The sequence below is a fragment of the Chionomys nivalis genome, chromosome 20 (assembly GCF_950005125.1).
Source record: "Chionomys nivalis chromosome 20, mChiNiv1.1, whole genome shotgun sequence".
NCBI lineage: Eukaryota > Metazoa > Chordata > Mammalia > Rodentia > Cricetidae > Chionomys > Chionomys nivalis.
In genome coordinates this window covers 45,150,057-45,169,278 of record NC_080105.1, presented here as the reverse complement: position 1 = coordinate 45,169,278, position 19,222 = coordinate 45,150,057, and positions in this window count along the sequence as shown.

Below are 19,222 nucleotides of genomic sequence, written 5' to 3'. Positions count from 1 at the left end.
CTCTTGCTCATTTGTCAGAGATCACCATAGTATGATGATCTTTTGTGGTACTCTGCTCTGTACCAGAAACCACCTGCCTATTCTAGTGATGATAGCCAATATTGATCATTATCAGTTTACCTTAATGCTTGATATCAGAGACCGGTAGCCCACCAAATACGTTATTCTCCTCAAATACTGTTTCGATTAATTTGAGTCCTTTGTGCCCATATAAACAATAGAATTAGTTTTTCAATATCTTCAAAATAACTTTCTGGGATTTTTATTAAATTTGTTGTTCTGGTTGTGAAGAACTGCCTTCTATATGTTACTGAGTCATCTTGCCTATGATCTAGGACTATCTCTGAATTCGTTCTTTAATTTCTTTCATCATTTCTTTCAAGTTTTTCCTCACACATACTTAGTTCATTTTACATATTGTTAGATTTATGCATGGGCATTGCTTTTGGAAATGAAGCTAATAAGAATGGTACAGGTGTTCTGCCTCTTCAAACTGCTCACCCTCCTTGCACCCCACACCATCTCAAGTCGGGTGAAGATGAAATTTTACACTCATGCTCAAGCGAGCCTGTGTAATTAAGGCTGACTTTGAACTCAGCAGTTCTACAGAGGAATCTCAAGGGCTGGGACTACACTCTGCTTCAAATTGTTTTGTTATATAGTATTCACTGCGGTTCTTGAAATCTAAGAGAGATTGGGTAAGAGGGATTGCTATAAATCTTCCTTTAGTAATGTAGAGGCAAGGTGTGTGAATGGCAGGACATGGGGGCTGGAATTGCAAACCTGTAGGCAGTGTTTGTCACTGAAACCAAGCTTCTGCACATGGAGAACCTGCAAGAGTTTCTAGTATGTTTTTTTCTTCTCACTCAGGTGGATCAAGACTGTCAGTGTGATAGCCTTTCTCTATCCTCACGTGGATCACTAAAGTGAGCTAGAATTTAATGTTTGGTTTCCCATATAGGTTTGACTAGGGTTGGCTGGAGATGTATGTTTTTACTGCCCACAAATTGGTTAAGCTGTGACAAATTCCCAGCAGATTAGCCTTGGATAACTAGCTTCTCCCAATGGTTAGCCTTATTACAAAGTGCAGACTGCTCTGGCATATTTCAAAACACTGTTTTCCTTTCTATTCTTCTGCTACAAACAACAGAGACTTTTCTTCTTATTGATCACAGGGACCTGATCAACACAGTAGAGAAAAAGTGGATGGGTTAACTGTATGGCTCCTCTTCTCATATAAATCTGAGAAAAATTTGATTCTTTGAGTTTGTTTAACTTTTTGTTCTTAGATTATGTTCATTGAGTATCTTAAAAAGCAAAGAGGGAAAATACATCTAAGCCGTTTCTTATATTTTCCCCTGAAGTAGATACCTGGTCTTATTTCTGTCTCTAAAACCATTCCGTAGTCATTAGATACTCAGTCTCTGCTTTTGGGTTTTCTAAGCTTCTTGGAGGAAGCAGTACATGGAATTAATTTCTGTGGTTGAAATCAAACCCTCAAACAGTTTTTAAATAGGTCTACCATGGTTCAAGAGGGAAAGAATAATTTGGGGTAGATCCAGCCAGTAGAATAAGCAGTCTGCAAGTTTAACTTACTAATCATGAAAGGATCTTCCCTGGATTGTATCATCTATACCAGCTTCCCTGGCTCCCTCTGCTGCAGCCTGTGTGCCTCTCCCAGTTCTGCCCCATCTCTCCATGCACTGTGATCTCAGAGGCAGTGTGAGCAGTGTGAGCTATGTCTTCTTAATGTGATAGCATCACAGTGCTAACTGTGCCTTAGGAACCGTCAATACCTTCTCAGCTCTGCCAACACGGGTACATCCCAGGGTCCAATTCCTCTTCACAGTTCTTATAAGACTCATAAATATTTATTAAAAATAAAAAGCAGGGCAGAGATGAGCTAGGTAATATAACACTTGCCTGACATGAGCAAAAAAATCTAAGTTCAACTTCCAGGACACAAAAAATAACATGAAATGTAATGCAAGTAAATACAATAAATGCTTTTTACTATGTTTAATTTGATGCTTTTCCTAGATAACACCATAATCAATTCAGCAATATATTTTATTTTTTATACAACAAACATATACATGTACAAGCACTAATGAGAAAAATTTTTATGTGGAAATTTCTTAGCAAAGACTTCTTTTTTCAAGATGAGGTTTTTGTCATATGCCTTGAGGCGAGTAGTTAATAATTTAAAAGAAATGGAGCATTTTAAAATCTGTCCTCTTAAATACCACTCTCTTTCCAAAAGCAATGTTACTTGCAGATGGAGAAGACTCAGGCTAACTTACACGAGGGCTTACAAATGGTCAGTTCAACCTCAGCTTTACCTCCGTCACGTGCACATACATAGATCCATCTTTAAGAACTGACGAACTCCTCTAGAACTCAAATTTACAGAGCAGCATCCTGAGTTCAGTGAGACAGGAATTTCAGAGATGCTCTTGCTTGCAAAGATTGTCATCCTGTGAGTTTTCTAAGGGCTAGTGAATAAACCACTTATGTTCTATCCCTGGAATAGGTTAAGCAAAATCTGATGGTATTTAGAGGTTTAAAGGTAAATGAGTGGAGCCCTGTCCTAAACGGAACATGCAACAGGCAGAAACAAGGTCATACAATTGACAGAAACAAGTTCAGGCCCCAGTGGATGAGAGTGACTTTCATTGAACCTGTTGACATTATTTCTGAATGGCTATTCCAAAAGGAAGGATATATTTCATAGGTCTAGAAGTTACATATCATCCATATCTATATGTAGATCTGTATCTATATCATATGTATTTATGTATATATACATATACACATACACACACTCATATACATACATACATATGTTTAGAGAGATGGGGTGGTCTGAACTAGGTGAAAGAGACGTAAAAATGAGGCTGCTGAGGATAAAACAGGCCCTTTGCAGATAACTGAGACAATAGAAAAGTCAAAATTGTGAGTCATGGAGAAGAAAACCTACTGAACAGATGGATTCAAAGTGACCCATACAGCTAAATAAAATTAAATCTATAACTGCTCAGTGAATGCCTAAAGCTAAAATAATGAAGGTAGAAGGACCATATTTGGATGAAATTAGTCAATTTAGTAGACAAGTTAAACATAGCACAGAATGTTAAATAACAAATAAAATCTCATTTGTTAAGCAAAACTGTGAAGAGATGTCACAAACGACGCCATCATTAAATGTTTGGCTAGTAACCAAATTAGAATTGTCACTTTGCCTCCAGTTTCATCCTAACGGCACAGGAAGCACCACGGGCCACTTGTGGCCAGTCATATGACATTGCCCTCTCTGGTGGCTGTTTATGAGCTCTTTCTGAGGCTCAGCCCTCTCTTGCTTTGGTTGATAGTCCTTTGGCTTATGTTCAGTTGATTGAAATGACCAGGTTTTGTTTGGATCTATGCTTTTCACTTTTGGAGTACTTTTATTGTTTTTGTTTTTTTCCTAATAATTTCATACATGTACAGTGCACATTCTATTTACTCTCATCTCTACCCATTCTTATTTCCTGTCTACCTCCATCATCTTCCCCTCTTCCTACTCATACATTTTGCTGTTTTGTTCTATGACCCACTGATTTCAATCTGACCCTGTCTGTGACCACAGGCTTGGAAGTGTCCATTGCTGCCTAATGACCTCAGTGCTTGGTATACAACTGAGGACGATGGCATTGGATGTTGTTTTCCTTTGCAAAGCTTTCCATTTTAGGACATCCTCTTTAGTTCTGCAAGTATACATTTTCCTGCTCCTGCCAACTTTTCTGCCTCAAGTTACAAATTCCAGGAGCAGCTGATCGTAAAGCCACTGACGACAAAAGAAAGCCCTGAAGGACCACTCTACAGCACATATCTGTGCCGAGGAGAAGACCAAAAAAGTTAGGGGAGCTCTGTGACACCCACAATGGTCGGTCGCTAAACGCTTTGTGTTCTCTTGCATTCCTGCAAACACGTAAGACAAGGCCAATGTAAAATGGGAGGAATCAAATCTGTGTGAAAGCTAAAGTTGTTTAGGAATCCAAAACCTCAAATGCCTAGCTATGACCAAGAAACTTACCATTTTCAGGAGGAAATGGGAGCAAAGACTCAAGGAAGAAGGGGATGCTGGGGGAAGACTTTGCTTGTTAACCCAGAAGCTTTTATGCTTCATACATATGCGTGTCGATTAAACTTGCGCATGTTGGGAAAAACAGGAATGTCTTACATTAACTCAGCTTATATTTCCCTCAGTAGCGAGCATGGTTGTTAAATAAGAGTTGTTGTCATAATGGTTATTTATGTTTACATAGTCTCCCTGTCTCTGTCTCTCACCCATTCTCTATATGAGTGCCTACATGGATGTTATTAACTGTAATTCATTTCAATAAAATTAAAGATCATGAATAGGCAGCCTACTTTATTAGAATTTAAAAACATCTAAAGAAAAAAATAAATACATTGGTAATTTATAAGGAGTTCAAAAGACACTGTGAAGCACTTAGCAAATTAATATTTAAAAGTTTAGAGGTTATGGAACTAAAGATAGCTTCTTAGAAATTAACCTTTCTCAATTCCCTATTCTCACTTGCCATTTTCTTTCACTTTGTTGCTTCTTTCTTTTTCTCCCACCAGAACAAAATTCTGCATTAAAGAACAGATTCTATGACCTGCTTTAGGATGAAATTTTCAGGAAGAAGTGATTCTATACTACCTGTACTCACTACATAAAAACTAAGCTAGGAATTCGGATTGTGGTTTACATGAGGATTATTAGGATCCTCTCAGGAATGGAGAGAAAGAAAGAAAGAAAAAAAAGAAAGAAAGAAAAATAGAAAGGAAGGAAGTTTGTCTTGTAATAAAATATTATTACTGACGTGTATACTATGTATGTCTGTATGCATGTGCATATATATTTTAAGTGAAGTCTTAACTGCTACTTCTCCTTTTAAAGATTTAAGGAACAGGTTTTTCAAGGTTCTTGTCTTGCTTAAGCCTAGGTAAGATTAAATTCTATTTAAAATGGACTAAGCAGACTTGACCTGCTTAAAGGTTTCCCAGTGTATCTCAGCAGCGACAGGTGATCTGATGTGTTTCCTCACACCACGTGTGTTCTCTTTTGCAATGTATTTGGAGAAATAACTTATGTGCCTTCAACTGTGTAGACACATGGAAAAATCCAGGTAGATACTCTTTAAATGGCTATCAGCCTCACTGCATAGGTAAACAGATGAACCAAAAGGAAAATGATCAAAGTGTAGGGATAGAAACCCCAGGCTTCAATCTGCTTTTGATTGCATTGCAGACCAACATGAATGATGCTTTTTGGTACAGTTTCTAAGTGCCTGCTGCAATAAGGCAGAACTTTAATGAATAATTTTCTTTCATGTGTTAAGAAAGCACAGAGACATCTCAAAGTTTTTCCTATATTTATGACAGTAAATATTTAGATATTTAAGATTCAATGTGTAAGTTTGTGTAGGTTTTCAGTGCTTCAGATCCAGCTTCATTTAGAATGTTACTATTTTATTAAGAAAGATAAATCATTTCTTAAATGTGTTAAAAAAAGATAGGATGGAACCAGTAAATAAGATAAAGAGGTAGAAAAGTTACAGCTATAATGTGTGTGTGTGTGTGCACAGTTTTTTGGTAAAGAAATTTAAAGAAAAAAATGTTTTTAGAGAAAAAAAGAGTTTAGATTGCAAATTAGCTTTATTTCAAGGTCAAAAAGATTGATCCAAGAAAGAAGTAGAAACTAGAAAGTACAAGCAATCCTAAAAAGGTTGCAAAAAGTGAAAATTAGAGAAAGATGACATTGAAATGGCTAAGTTGCCTACAATTAAAGTTTAGTGAAAATCTTAGGGCAAACCTGTAATACTCTAGTGTAAAACAGATATTGGTCTCTCTGCGTAGAACAACGAGATTTTTTTTAGACTATTGATGTGCTTTTATTAACATTTGCCAAAAATAGTAGTTTAAAGAACATGTATTTTACAGAATACGCCATTTAAAACCTAATGATTAGATGTTATTCAGTTACTGAACTTGTATGTTCTGCCTTTAGATCAAGATCTTCAGTTGCAAGGCAGCCACCACCTAGGCAATCAGCACTTAAAAAGAATGTTAAAATTAATAAATCCAATTTGGGACATTCAAACTAAACTATACAATAGTAGTGAAACTTTATATTTTTTACTGAGCAAGTATTTAAGAGTTTACAAAATTTGCCCGAGTGGATAACACTTTGTGTCATTTGATTTTCAATGCCCTAGATAAGTGGTTAAATACAAAAATGACACTGATTCATTCATGCCTTTAACTTCTTTAGCCAAAGATATTCCATTAATTCTAAATCTAATACCTACTTCTTTGGGAACGTTCCATTATAAATAAGTGTGGGGAATTCTACACATCAGCTCCTTAACCAATGAGGTAGGTGGAAGACTGTATAAGATATCTTTACTATTATAATGGTTTTTAAACATAACTAAGGGTTCAAAGTTGGTTAACAGTATTTCCACAGTGAGCTCTGGGGAAACAAAGAACCAAAAGAAAGAACAAAAAAGGTGATTTCATCAAATGGGAAAAAAGACATCGCATCATGATCTCCTTCAGCCCAGAGGGAAAACTGGAACAAATATTTCTAACCACCTCCTGTGATACAAAACTTCAGAAGATGTGCTCTCAGGCTTGTAGTTCCCACTTCAAACTTATGTCAGCTTCTGAGAATACATGCACATGAACGTCAGTAAATCTGGGAAATACTCATTTTTCATCTACCTCAATAGTTGAGTGCCTGAAATCACTGAACTCCTAATCTCTCTGACAATAATCCTCCTAATTATTCCTCTTTGTCTTCTTAATTGTTTTATTTTTTAGGTATTTTAACAATTATCCATGATACTTGGAATTTTTATTTTATATTTGTAAATGATAAAGATGTACTAATTTGGGTTTTATTGAAATGACCGATGAGGATGTTATTATGTCCTTTCATTAATCATGTTTGCCTTGTAACAGCTTGCTTTTTACAGACTTCTTATCTTAATTGAACCAAGTCTTTAGGTTTAACGAGATTCAGCTTCCTCGTCAGCTTTGCAAAACAGGTTTTCTAATTATTCAGTATAATCTGAAATTTTAAAAATTGCTTTTGGGTGTTGGAGAGATGGCTCAACTGATAAGAGCGGAGATGCTCTTCCACAGGACCCAGGCTTGACTGACAGTCCCCACAAGGAGACTCACACCTATCCGTAATGTCAGTTCCAAAGAATCTGGCACCCTCTTCTAACCTGTGAATTCATGAGGTATATATGTGGTACACAAACACCTACACAAACAAGCAATCATATACATAATATAATAAAATAAAAAATTTAAATTTTAATTTGTTTTGAAGCTGACAAAGTCTGTTTGAGATCTTCAAGAAAAATTCCATTTTGTGGGTGCAGTCTGAATAATCACGGAGGTTAGATACTGGGTTAATTAGTGACCAGCAGGGGGAAAGGATCTTTCAAGGAAGAGGCAGCAAAGTATAGTGTTGGAGATAAAGGAGACACTAGGTAATTCAGTAGGGAAAGCACTGAGAGAGAAGAGCAAAGGAAGGAATATGGAGGAGGACAACTAAAACTAAAGGCCATTTGAAAAGACATCTGGAAACCTACTACTATAGCAGCTTTAAAAAATATATACATATATGAAAGGAATCTAAATGCAGTATTCAAATCATAGGGGAGCAATACCGCAATTAGATATTTAATGCCACCAAACTAAACCTTCACTACCAGTGGAGGGTCATATCTTGCTAAATAATTGGTCAAAAGGGTCCCCTAGAACCTCTCACATAACACAGGTTATTGCTAAGGCTATCGGTTGCTCTTGACAACCTGATAAGGTCATACTGTTGAAGACTATACTTTGATGGGGAAGTTGTGTTTGTTCCTAACTAACTAGAAGCTTCACTGGCAGAGATAGGTAAACACCAACCTAGCTACAAATGCTGTGATCTACAACTACCTGCCTATAATATATGCTGGTAGGGTAGTGGCACAAATGTTATGGGAGTAACCAACCAATTTTTGGTTGGATTTAAGGCCATTAGATGGAACCCATACCTGACATTATTAAAGGGTTCAAGAACCTGAGACTAGATAGGTCACAGACTTGGGAGAAAACCAAAATATTTTTACTTTGCTAAAGAAACAGCAATAAATTGATTCTAATGACATACTGCTATACCCATAGGTCAGTGCTTATCAAAATTCATATAATAGAAATTTTTCTTATAATAGATGGGAATTAACACAAAGGACCACAACTGGACTATGTGTAGAGAGTGGGAGACTTTGGAGCATTGACTCCTAAATGGGATGACCTCATCAAACTCCTCCCCTCAGGACTCAGCGCTTTTTGTGGAGAAGAGACAGAAAGATTGTAAGAGTCAGATATGGATGGGTGACTTCTTCAAAGAAACAGCATCTTCTAGATACTACAAGACTGATATCCACATGAGCCCACCAGACTGTGAAAATAGCCCTCAGACTTTCCCAGGCCCAAGTCAGATGGGGGTTTCAGCACTGAGAGAGGAAAGTGGACATAGGACCCCACTTCTAACCAAGAAACTATCTGCAACTTATCTGGCAAATGGAAATCAATTTTCTCCAATGACATATCATTGGCTATGTCAAATATATACCAAGACAGACTAACCCAGGCCCAGAAGTATGTGGCTAATACAAAAATGAACTGAATGGCATTTTGGGGATTTTTCATTTTGTTTTGTTTGGGCATTTTGTTATTTATTTATTTATTTTTTTTACTTATTTGTTTGGATTTTTGTTTCTGTGAGAGTTGTTTGGGGTTTTTTTTGGTAATTTTTGGGTTTTATTTTTGAAATAAAGAAAGGAAGGAAGGAAGCAAGGAAGAGCATTAAGGTGACTGGGTAGGGAGCTGGGGAAGATTGAAGAGGAGTTGAGGGAAGAGAGACAGCTTAAAATATAGTTCATAAAAGTAAAATTTTAATTTAAAAATAAAATAAATAAAAAATATTTTCCAAAATTATTTCTGTTTTGTTGGTACCTCTACCTTTATACCAACTGAACTCTTAAATCCAACACAAACTTTTTCCTGCTAATATAATAAAGAATAATATTAATTGAACTCAACAAATTGGGTTGCTATGTTACTTTTATATTAAAACATATTTTAATGATGCAACAAATTAAAGGATGATGAATATTATGGCATACTCAGACTCTTGACTACCTTAGCATAATTTTGACTCCATTGTCTATTGTTAAAGATACCCAAAGATTTGGTTTGATTTATATATATAAATTATACAAAATATATAAATCACTAGTGACAACAATATTCATGATAGCTTGTACTTTAAGAGCCCAATGATAAATGAAAATAATACATTTAAGTTTGATTTAAAAATTAAGTAATATCCACATTTAGATAATGAAAGGTAAATTCATAATGCTACAAAGTTATTCAAATTGGAATCCAATTTTGTTTCTTGCTTATAAAAATAAACTTTTAAAAAGATTTGGTAATGTGCACATAAGACATGAAACTCTGATTTGTCAACTAATGTGGCCTCTTGTCTCTATCCCTGTTGTTAATATTTGGCACCTAAAAGAAGACACTTTTGTTAAAAGGGATCTGATGTTCTATAATTAATATGTTGTTATCTGACTTTTTCTTCTGTAATACGACTTTCCGTTCACTGGCCCAATCTGATATAATACCAAAACAATATGACAGATTGTTATTCATGAGTAACAGTTTTCAAAATTTTAGATATTGAATGTAAATCTTTTCTAAAATTAAAACTAGCTGATGTACATGAGTTATTATAATAAAATTATATTGACCAAAAGGAAAATATAAAGTAACAAATTATTTACAACATTTCAAACATGAAATAAAATAGTTCATCAAAGACAAGTACCTATAGACAGAGGGGGAAACATGGTGAACCTGTTAATGTATATGATTTGGGGTAGGTTACAATGAGTGTTCCCTCATCTGCTATCTGAAGTTCTTTAGGACATAACTAGTTCTTGGTTATTTTAATATTAGGTATAGTTATCTTACTATATTTATATGTCGCAGATAAATGTTATGTCAGATATATTAGGGGAAAAAAACTCACGAAACCTCAGACTGAGATCATGATGGCTGATAAAGTCTAAGGATTACAGGAATTTCTTCTTTATTATTTACTAAATAAGGAGCTGCCCTGAGGACTTGCTTTCTGGCCTTCTAAGTTCATCAGATTCTAAAAAATGAGCCTTTCAACACACTGGGAAATAAACATTTGATATCCACAAAAACAGAATGTGAGGCTTGGCCAGCAACGGAATCTGTAAAGTTAGTTCCCTTGGAGGACAGTGGGAAAGCTACTAATATCTAGGTCTATTTATCTAGGTGATTATATAATGAAATACCTTTGGAATATACAGACTTCTACCTATCACCATTTTTAAGCCTAAGGATATAGCCAGATCAAATTTGAAACCTATTGCAATTTCTCTGCTTTGACACATTCTATATACCTGATGTTTCTATCAGTGTATTTTGGGGGGATATCTTGATTTATGATTTTCTTTGTTCCATTATTATAAAAACTTCATATAATTGTTACTATGATGGATATGATATTTTATATCCATGTCCCCAGGCCCTTTGGCTCCAGAATCAATTGTCGCTTATTTCCTTTGAAGTGAAAGCTGTATTTCTGTGTGTTGTGTATAGTTAGTTAATTCACTATATATTTCATAATATCTTTTTTTTTCTTTTGGTTTTTTGAGACAGGGTTTCTCCTGACTGTTCTGAAAATCACTTTATAGACCAGGCTGGCCTTGAACTCAGTGAGATCCACCTGCCTCGATCTCCCAAGTTCTGGGATTAAAGATATGAGCCATTACTGCCCGGCCCATAGTATCTTAAAAATCAAATACCCTGGGAAAACTGAATTCTCTTTTTTCTGATTCCTCTTTTTTCTTACAACTACTTTTTTTTATACAGAGACGTGTGGACTCTATCACAGTAAAAATTCACTTGTCTTTCTCCTCCCTGGAGGTGGCTACAGACAGGTGGGTATTGGCATTTTGGCAGCCTGGTTAAGCTGAGAGACTTCTATTCTCTTACTAAGCAGCACACTTTGGCTGTGTCTCCATGACAACATCATGGTCCTGGGTATGTTGCTGAATTTTCCTAACGTCCAGTGACTTACAAGAACAATTCTCTTGTTGTTTGATTTTTAATGACGCCTTTAAGATTAGATTTAGACTTTACTTCTGAGATAAATAATTTCTTGTTTCTTGACAAAGGACTAATTTTGTTTATGGATACATTAGCTGCCCTAGACATGATCATGTTGTTTTCTTCACTTGAATGCAATGGCTGCATTTCTGAGGACAGATTAACAAGTGAGATTTTAAAGTAGGGATGTAGCTCAGTAACAGACCACTTGCCTATCATGGATAGGGTCATGAGTTCAAAACACTGAACTAACGGTAAACATAAATGAATATGTGGAATTTTTCTTCTTTTCTAATTCATCCATTTCTCCTTTCCTCCAAATCTCTGAAGAGAATTAGAGTTAATAGCCATATAACTACTCATTAATTTATCAAGTTCTCAGCAATACAACTAAATTTTAATAATACTCACGGACAATGGATGTGAAAGAAGCATCTAATTGCCTTCCTGTTTTGCTTTTTCATAGATGGCTACAGTAAAATATCTTGTGCTCGTTGAACATTTCATCTCAATGAATTTTAATATGCAATATCCTTTTGGAGAGTTTTAAAAATCATCCTTTTAATTACCGAGATCAGCTTGAAACAAAGAATTTGAAAAACCTTGCCAAATGGGGAAAAAATAGCATTCTAGAAAAAGCCAAAGTAAAGTGTTTTGACTTTATTTTTCTTCTGTTAAACTCACGGCTGTACTATGCTGGCAATCGCCATCTTTAGAGTCAAAACTTTAAAAATCAGTAAATACCAGCCAATCGGCTACATTGTACAATTCACTAAGGGACATTTAAAGCCCAAATGAAGGGGAGAAAATCAAGAAACTCTGCTAAATTCTCAAAGATCAGTGCATATGAAACATTTTAGTGGGATTGGAGAACAGAATGAAATAAGTAACCACAGCCATTTTTTCATCTTAAACATTTTTCTCTGATATTGAGTTAGAATAATACTAATTTAGCTTGATAGGATTGTTTTCTGATCTCTCCAAAAGGATATTTTACTTGTATACATGAGAATATCCTCACTGAAATTTAAAACAAGTCAGGGGAGTCTTAAATTGCAATGACATTGTCAGTATTATAATAAATAGTATAATAATTTTATTGATATTTTAATAAAAACAAAATATTTAAAGTATTTGTAACTGCACAGTGTCTGTATATAGCGAGTAGCCATTTGGAAAGTATTCCTTCCTCCTGTCTTCCTGAAGTCTCTGTTCTATAAGGACTTTAACTTACTATTATATTCCAGTCAGCAGAGGAACATATATAGATACAAAAAAAATAGGAGGAGCATCACATGGTTTGGATTTAGTTCAGTTCAAACTATTTTAGTTTTTGAGAATTCATACATACATCATTTTTTACCCCCCTGTACCTTCCACATCACCCTCACTCCCTCAGATTCAATGTCATTGTGCTAAAAGAGACAGGGAGTGGGTTCTCATTGACATTCATTCCCACTCTTACATAAGAAGTTGTTTACATTTGAACCTATTAATTCACCAGGAAAATTTTGTCAATCATCCATAATGAGAACATTTCCCCAAAGATGTACTCTTCTCTTTGTCCTTGAAGGAAGAAAACAAATGATCACCCACAGGTATATCACTGATTGATTTTGTTTTTGAGCTTAGGGAACAATACAGAGTCACTGGCTCATAATGTTTATGTGCTTTTCTAACTTTCTGACAATATCCCAGAAAGACGATTGCTTAAGGTGACAGACTGGTTGTCAATTTGTCACTCTGACAAATGTCTACCCCTTGTCTTCCTTTGCCCTAAAATGATAGCTTTGAAAGGTACTTTAATAATTTCTTTTACCACTCCCCCTCAGCATGTTCTAGCTTTTAATTGACTTTATTAATTTAATAATTACTTACCTTTAAACATAAAATTAAAAATTGTCATCAGGGAATATGGTCAAAATATACCATTCATTATTTATGCAACTTTAGAGAAATATACTTCCATGATCTTTATTTGTGTGCAGAATAATCATGATATAAACGATTCGGGACATTTATGCTTCCCCAAAGAAGTTATTTCCCCCAGCAAAAGTTTATAACTACAAATAGTGATAGAGTAAGGAAGAATTGTGATAGTTTGAAATAGAAAGGACTCCTGGGTGCACGAAAAAAAACAGAGGCTTTTAGAAAATATTTTGGCACCTAAGACTCAGGGAGCATTGCAGAAGATGGGGCAGAAAGATTGTAAACCTAGAGAATCAAGAGGTTTTCTGTGAGATTGTGTGTTCTAGTACTTGGTAAGCTCCACCAACATGATTGAACAAGGACGACACCAACGGATATGACAAAAACGATGGGGAAACCCAGGAGGCCTCAACCCCGCACAAAGAACTAGCATCTGAAGTAAGCTAGAAGCGGAAGAAGAAGTCTTCTCCAGGGAAGAGCAAACCAATTGGTTGTCTAGTGCCAAAAAGCCATCCCTGAAGACATACACACAGGTAGCATTATTCATACCAAACAGGTTGTTTGGGACTATATACGCATATACAAATACATATATTCATTCAATAATAGCAAAAAATGAGTCCATGGATTTGAAGGAGTGTGAGGAAGGGGAATATGGGAAGGTTTAGAGGAAAGAAAGGGAAGTGTGAAATATTATAATTAAATTATAATCTCAAAAAGTACATAAAAGTATACAGTTGAGTTGGAACGCTGACCTAAGTTTCCTTTGGATGTCATTTCAAACTCTGTGTGCTCTGATTATGAATGTAAGTGTGTAGAGGTTCTAGGAGAAAACACAGTGGCAAGCACAGTCCTAGCACTCAGTAAAAGTTTGTGAAAGCCAGGGATAAAGAAGAGTTGCATTCCAATAAGATGTATTGTTTTTCATGTTCCTGCCTAACCTTTGTTTGTAAGTTAGCAACCAGAGAGAGATTGGAAAAAGGAATGGGATACCATTACAGAAACCTGACTAGAAACCCCCTAAAATAATAAACTCAGTGGTGACTCAGAGAACATAAAACATTTCAGGGAGTAGGAAACTGGAAAGGGAAGTACTCAATGCCTTGCAGCCCGAAGAGCAACAGCGGAGTCCCTCATGTACAATTCCTGAGAGCCCGCAACAGGGCTGAGTATAAAGTGTGTTCCCTTGGCAGTGAGCAGTGAGCATCTGTCTTATGCTCCCTACCTATCTGTCTGGAGTGGACCAGCCATCCAGGAAGTCCAGTGCTAGCTTTACCGAAGCATAGTGAAAGGAAGAGTTTTTGCACTTTATGCTTCTGTGTGGGACTCTGTTCTAGAGGACAGAAGCGAAAGAACAGTGGAAATCTTGTTGCTCCTGTTACCTACCTTTTCCCCAGGTAGCTCAGGAATGGGCCTGTGTGTGATCCAAGATGGTTGCTATTGTGAGTCTTGGCATTTAAAATGCTCTATTATTTATCTATTTATTTAGCCTTTTTGAAATAAAATGTGGCATTCTCTGAGTTCAGTTCTCTAGATAGCACCCCAAAGTACTTCTTACTACGTACAGTCCATCCACATGACTCAAAGCTCTGTGTTTGCTCTGGGGTTGTTCTGCATGGGCTGAGTGACAGTTAGTACCTGCAGCACTTATCAGAACTACAGATGGTTGTTGGGATTATGCCACAGTTTTCCAAAATCTTTGCTCAAAATCACGGGGGATATTATCGTCACTTTTCATTTCTACAATATCATTTCTCCTTTATTCTCCACAGTCATCATAGTTTATACCTCTTGTGATTCTTCAGTTTATACCTCTTGTGATTATTCTTAACTTGATGAAGGCAAATACCATAATGAATTTTCTTATTGCTAAACTTACCAATCAACTATAAACTCCACTAGAACCAGAACACACTCCTGCAGCATTCAATGGCTTCCGTGGTTCAAATGAGACACATTATTTTTATTAGCATCCAGAAGACATTTAATTTGTTACAAACTAAAGAAATATTTATCCCAAGAATTGACAGTCACAATGCATCTACTGAAATTAGTTTGGTTTAATATTCTGCATGGTGACCATAATCATAATCATAGTGTCATGGCCTCTTGTTCTTTATAAACCTCATGAGTCTAACTAAGCTCATCATGGGCTCTTGTCTAATGACCTATTTTTAGAATAAAAATGACTTGGTAAAATCTGATAAAAATGATTTACAAATACAGCTCTATGGATTTCAGTGGAAAATTGACAGGTGACCAAGTCCATTATAAAATGATTATGAAAATTTCAGCGTCAAGTCATGATCACGATTCAATTCGCACAGGAGCACATTACAGAGCATCTGCCAGCAACAGTGCACATAGCTCAATACTACGAATGGTGCAGAGATAAACAATTCTGGATACTTGTCACTCTGATGTTTACAGCACAAAGCTGACACCTTCCATTTACTGCCTAACAAAAATGCTGAGAAAATTCTAGATGAATAGGATTAAGACTATGACAAAGATACAAACAAATTGCTTTACATAAACAGAGAAAAGGGTGGCTCATTATGTCAGTGGAATTTGGTAGACATTCTCTAAGGGCATTGGAAAATGATTATTGGAGAGGAAAGGATATAGGAAGCCATGGGAATCAAATGAACCAAAGCTATCTTTTAGAAATTTATTATGAGTTTGGCCTTCACTAGAGTTGTTATAATGACGTCCATTGATCAAAACAATGTGTTATTAAGACACCATCTTATTTCACACTTAGCTTCTATTCCAGTTTTGAGGTAGCATAGATCATGGCAGAAAAGGCAAAGCTGTGCATGGGAGTTAATAACACCTCATTGGTTATGAAAGTTAAAGTTGTTGTGGAAATTTTCAAACACACATGAATGGGGATTTCTTGGAGTCACAAACTACATTGCCTCCATCCCTTGCAAATTGAGTCAATAAAGTGCCTTGAAAGACCTACCTATGACATATGAGCCTGCTTACCTCAGTAATTTCATCTCAACCACTCCCTACTCTTTTTCAAATTCACAAGCTCCTGTGCCACTGATGCTCTGCTCTGGATTTTAGGATTCTATCTTTGTTGGCGTGTTCTGTCTTGGAGGAGTGTCTGTGTTTTATTTCCCTCTCCTCTATACGTGTCTATTTGTCACAGCTTAAGAATCATTTCTTTGTGCAGTAAGTATTCTAAGAGACACCTGCCTAGATCATTTGGGTACCAAAGGGTAGGGTGGCTTTTTTCATACTTAGTTTATTGGCATGGATCACCCTCCAGGGCACATAATACTTCAAGATTAAATATGTGTGTTATTTGTATTATTTGCTTAGTGGTATAGAAATAGTAAATACACAGCACTTATTCCTCAATCCTAGCTTTTCTCACAACAGACAGCAATAATCCACCCCATTACTCCATACTGAGCCCTTTCTCCAAATCCTTCTCATCCTAATTCTCCAGGAGGATGTTGTCAATCATTCTGCATTGGCACACAAATCCTTGTGTCATTTGCCATTAATAGGCTCTAAATCCGCAATGAATAATGAATAGAGAAAAGATTGTCTCTTGTTTTCCCAATGCCATACGGGAAGCTGGTATAATCAATGTCTGCTATGGTCATTTAGATAGCACTTGATGTAATTCCCACAGGAATTTGTTTGTCTGCAATATATATTATATTATATTATATTATATTATATTAGTATATATATTTTAAAAAGCTTAGACTTTTTGTGTCTAAAGATATATTAGCATCAAAAATGATTATGAACTTTAGTTATTTGACCCCTGACTATAGGGTCTTATTTTCTACAAAATAGTTAATTTGTTTGCCATAAGTTTATAGCTAGGTATGGCAGCACATACCTTTAATCACAACATTGGGGACACAGAGGCATATAGATCTCCGTGAGTTTCAGAAGCCAGGGCTACCCAGTAAGACCCCGTCTCAAAGAAATGGTGAATGAGAACTAACAGTTTCTAGCCACTTATAATAGGAGATTTCACGTCAATCATCTGCCGCACCCCCTCCTGCAGCCTAAATGGTTGATTAGTAGTAGAGACAGATGGATCAGTTCAGTGTCCAGGAAGTGTGGATGGTGGCAGAGCTGATCATGTAGAATACATCAAAGCAGTTCGCCTGAGAGCAAATCTCAGCATTATCTTAACTCTGGGTGGGTTTATTCCTCATGCTTTTCACTCACATTTTCTACATAGTTTCTTATAACCGCCCCGAGGAAGTCAGACAGTGACCTTTTTTCTTTAAACTACACACATTCCATTCTACTGGAATACTTCTCTCTCTTTACATAATCTTCATCAACACTTCACCTGTAATCATCCACTCAGGACACTATATTAGTCTTCATGTATTCTCTCTCTAAACTGGTCACTTATCGCTCCTATGTGGTCATGGTCCCATCCAATTTCATCCTTCATCCATGATATTGATGATGATATGGTCTGATTGCTCACTATGAGAGCTGCACATTGGAACCAATACCTCTAATTTACTGGCATAGTTACAAAGGAATAAAGAAGTGAAAAACTAAATCTAAGAAATAACTACACTCAGAGTATGAGCTATAATATTAAGAAGGCTAAATTAGCACAGAAACTTTACTCTCACGTGATCATATCCCATTTCTAGAGAGCTAAGATAGAAACATAAAGATTGCTTGACATTACATTACTGTATGGCTGAGTTAATGGAACAGGAGAAAAGAGTGCATACTGCCAAGAGGAAAGAAACCATGCTTTCGTTCTCCAGCAGGTGTCTCTTCAGGCTCAGTCATTTCTAGCTTCTGTAAAAGGCCAGCTCTAAGGAGGAAACTCAACACAGAGGAAGTCTTCCTGCTGTCGGTCAGGCTGGCCTTGTTACATACCAGAGCAGGGAAGACAGTCACAACTTCAAAAAACGCTCTTTGCTGCATCCAAAGTGAGCACAGTGTAAGCACGTGCCTTTTGGAGGCACATTTCATGAATGGTAATTATCAGATTACTGGTTTTCTTTGAAATGTTCATTTCCATTCCGGGCTTAAACAGCTCTGTGCATATCACACTGGCTGCTTTGGTACGCAGATAGCATTCTGTTCACTTTTGCCACCGTCACAGAATGTCCCGGCTGAAGTAATTTAAAGGAGGACGTATTTGGTTCTCAGTTTCAGGGGCTAGCAGTCCATCATGTGGATGGTGGCATGGTGGCTGGGATGGCTCCATCAATGGCAGTGGAAGCTTGTACCCTGACTTGGTCCCATCTCGATAAATCAGAAATCAGAGAGCTCAAGCAGCACCAGAAGTGGGTCAAACATTCAAGAGCTACTCCCAGGAAGACCTCCGCTATGGTCTCAGCCACAGGCTACCCCAAACCTTCAAAGTAGTGCTGGCAACTGGCCACCAACCCTTTAAGTGCATAAGTTGAATGAGCCCTTGTGAAGGATGTTTCAGACTCACACACACTGGGGTGGTTTCTCTTTTAACCCATGCTTTCTGTGATTTGGGGTCACTTGGGGTAAAATACATCCAAAATATTGAATGAAAATGTCCGGAAACAAGCAACTCATACATTTTAAACTGTGCATCATCCTGCGTAGCATGATGGAATTTCACTGAGGATGTGAGTCATCTCCTTGTTGGATATCTACAGCTACATATGCTTGCTAAGCAATTCCTCCTATCGACTTGGCGATCAGACCCACTGTCACAGTATCACAGGGCTGTTGCTGAAAGACTCCTTACTTGGCATAATTGTGGCCCCAAAATGCCAGAGGAGTGGCGCTGGGAGCAAAGCCTTTCTTTTTGAAGCAATAAAGCAACAGTTCTCCACTTAAGTAAAAGATTGTGTCTGACATGGACAATTATACCATTGATGCTTGGCTCCTATCTTGTCTAATTTATGAATAAAATCTTATCACAGCTATGTTTCTATATGGGAAAATAGAAAACTTTAGTAGTTATATTTTATGGGCATTGTGGAACATGCTTTTGACAAGGAAGAAGTATTGTATCTGAGTCTTTGCATTCAAA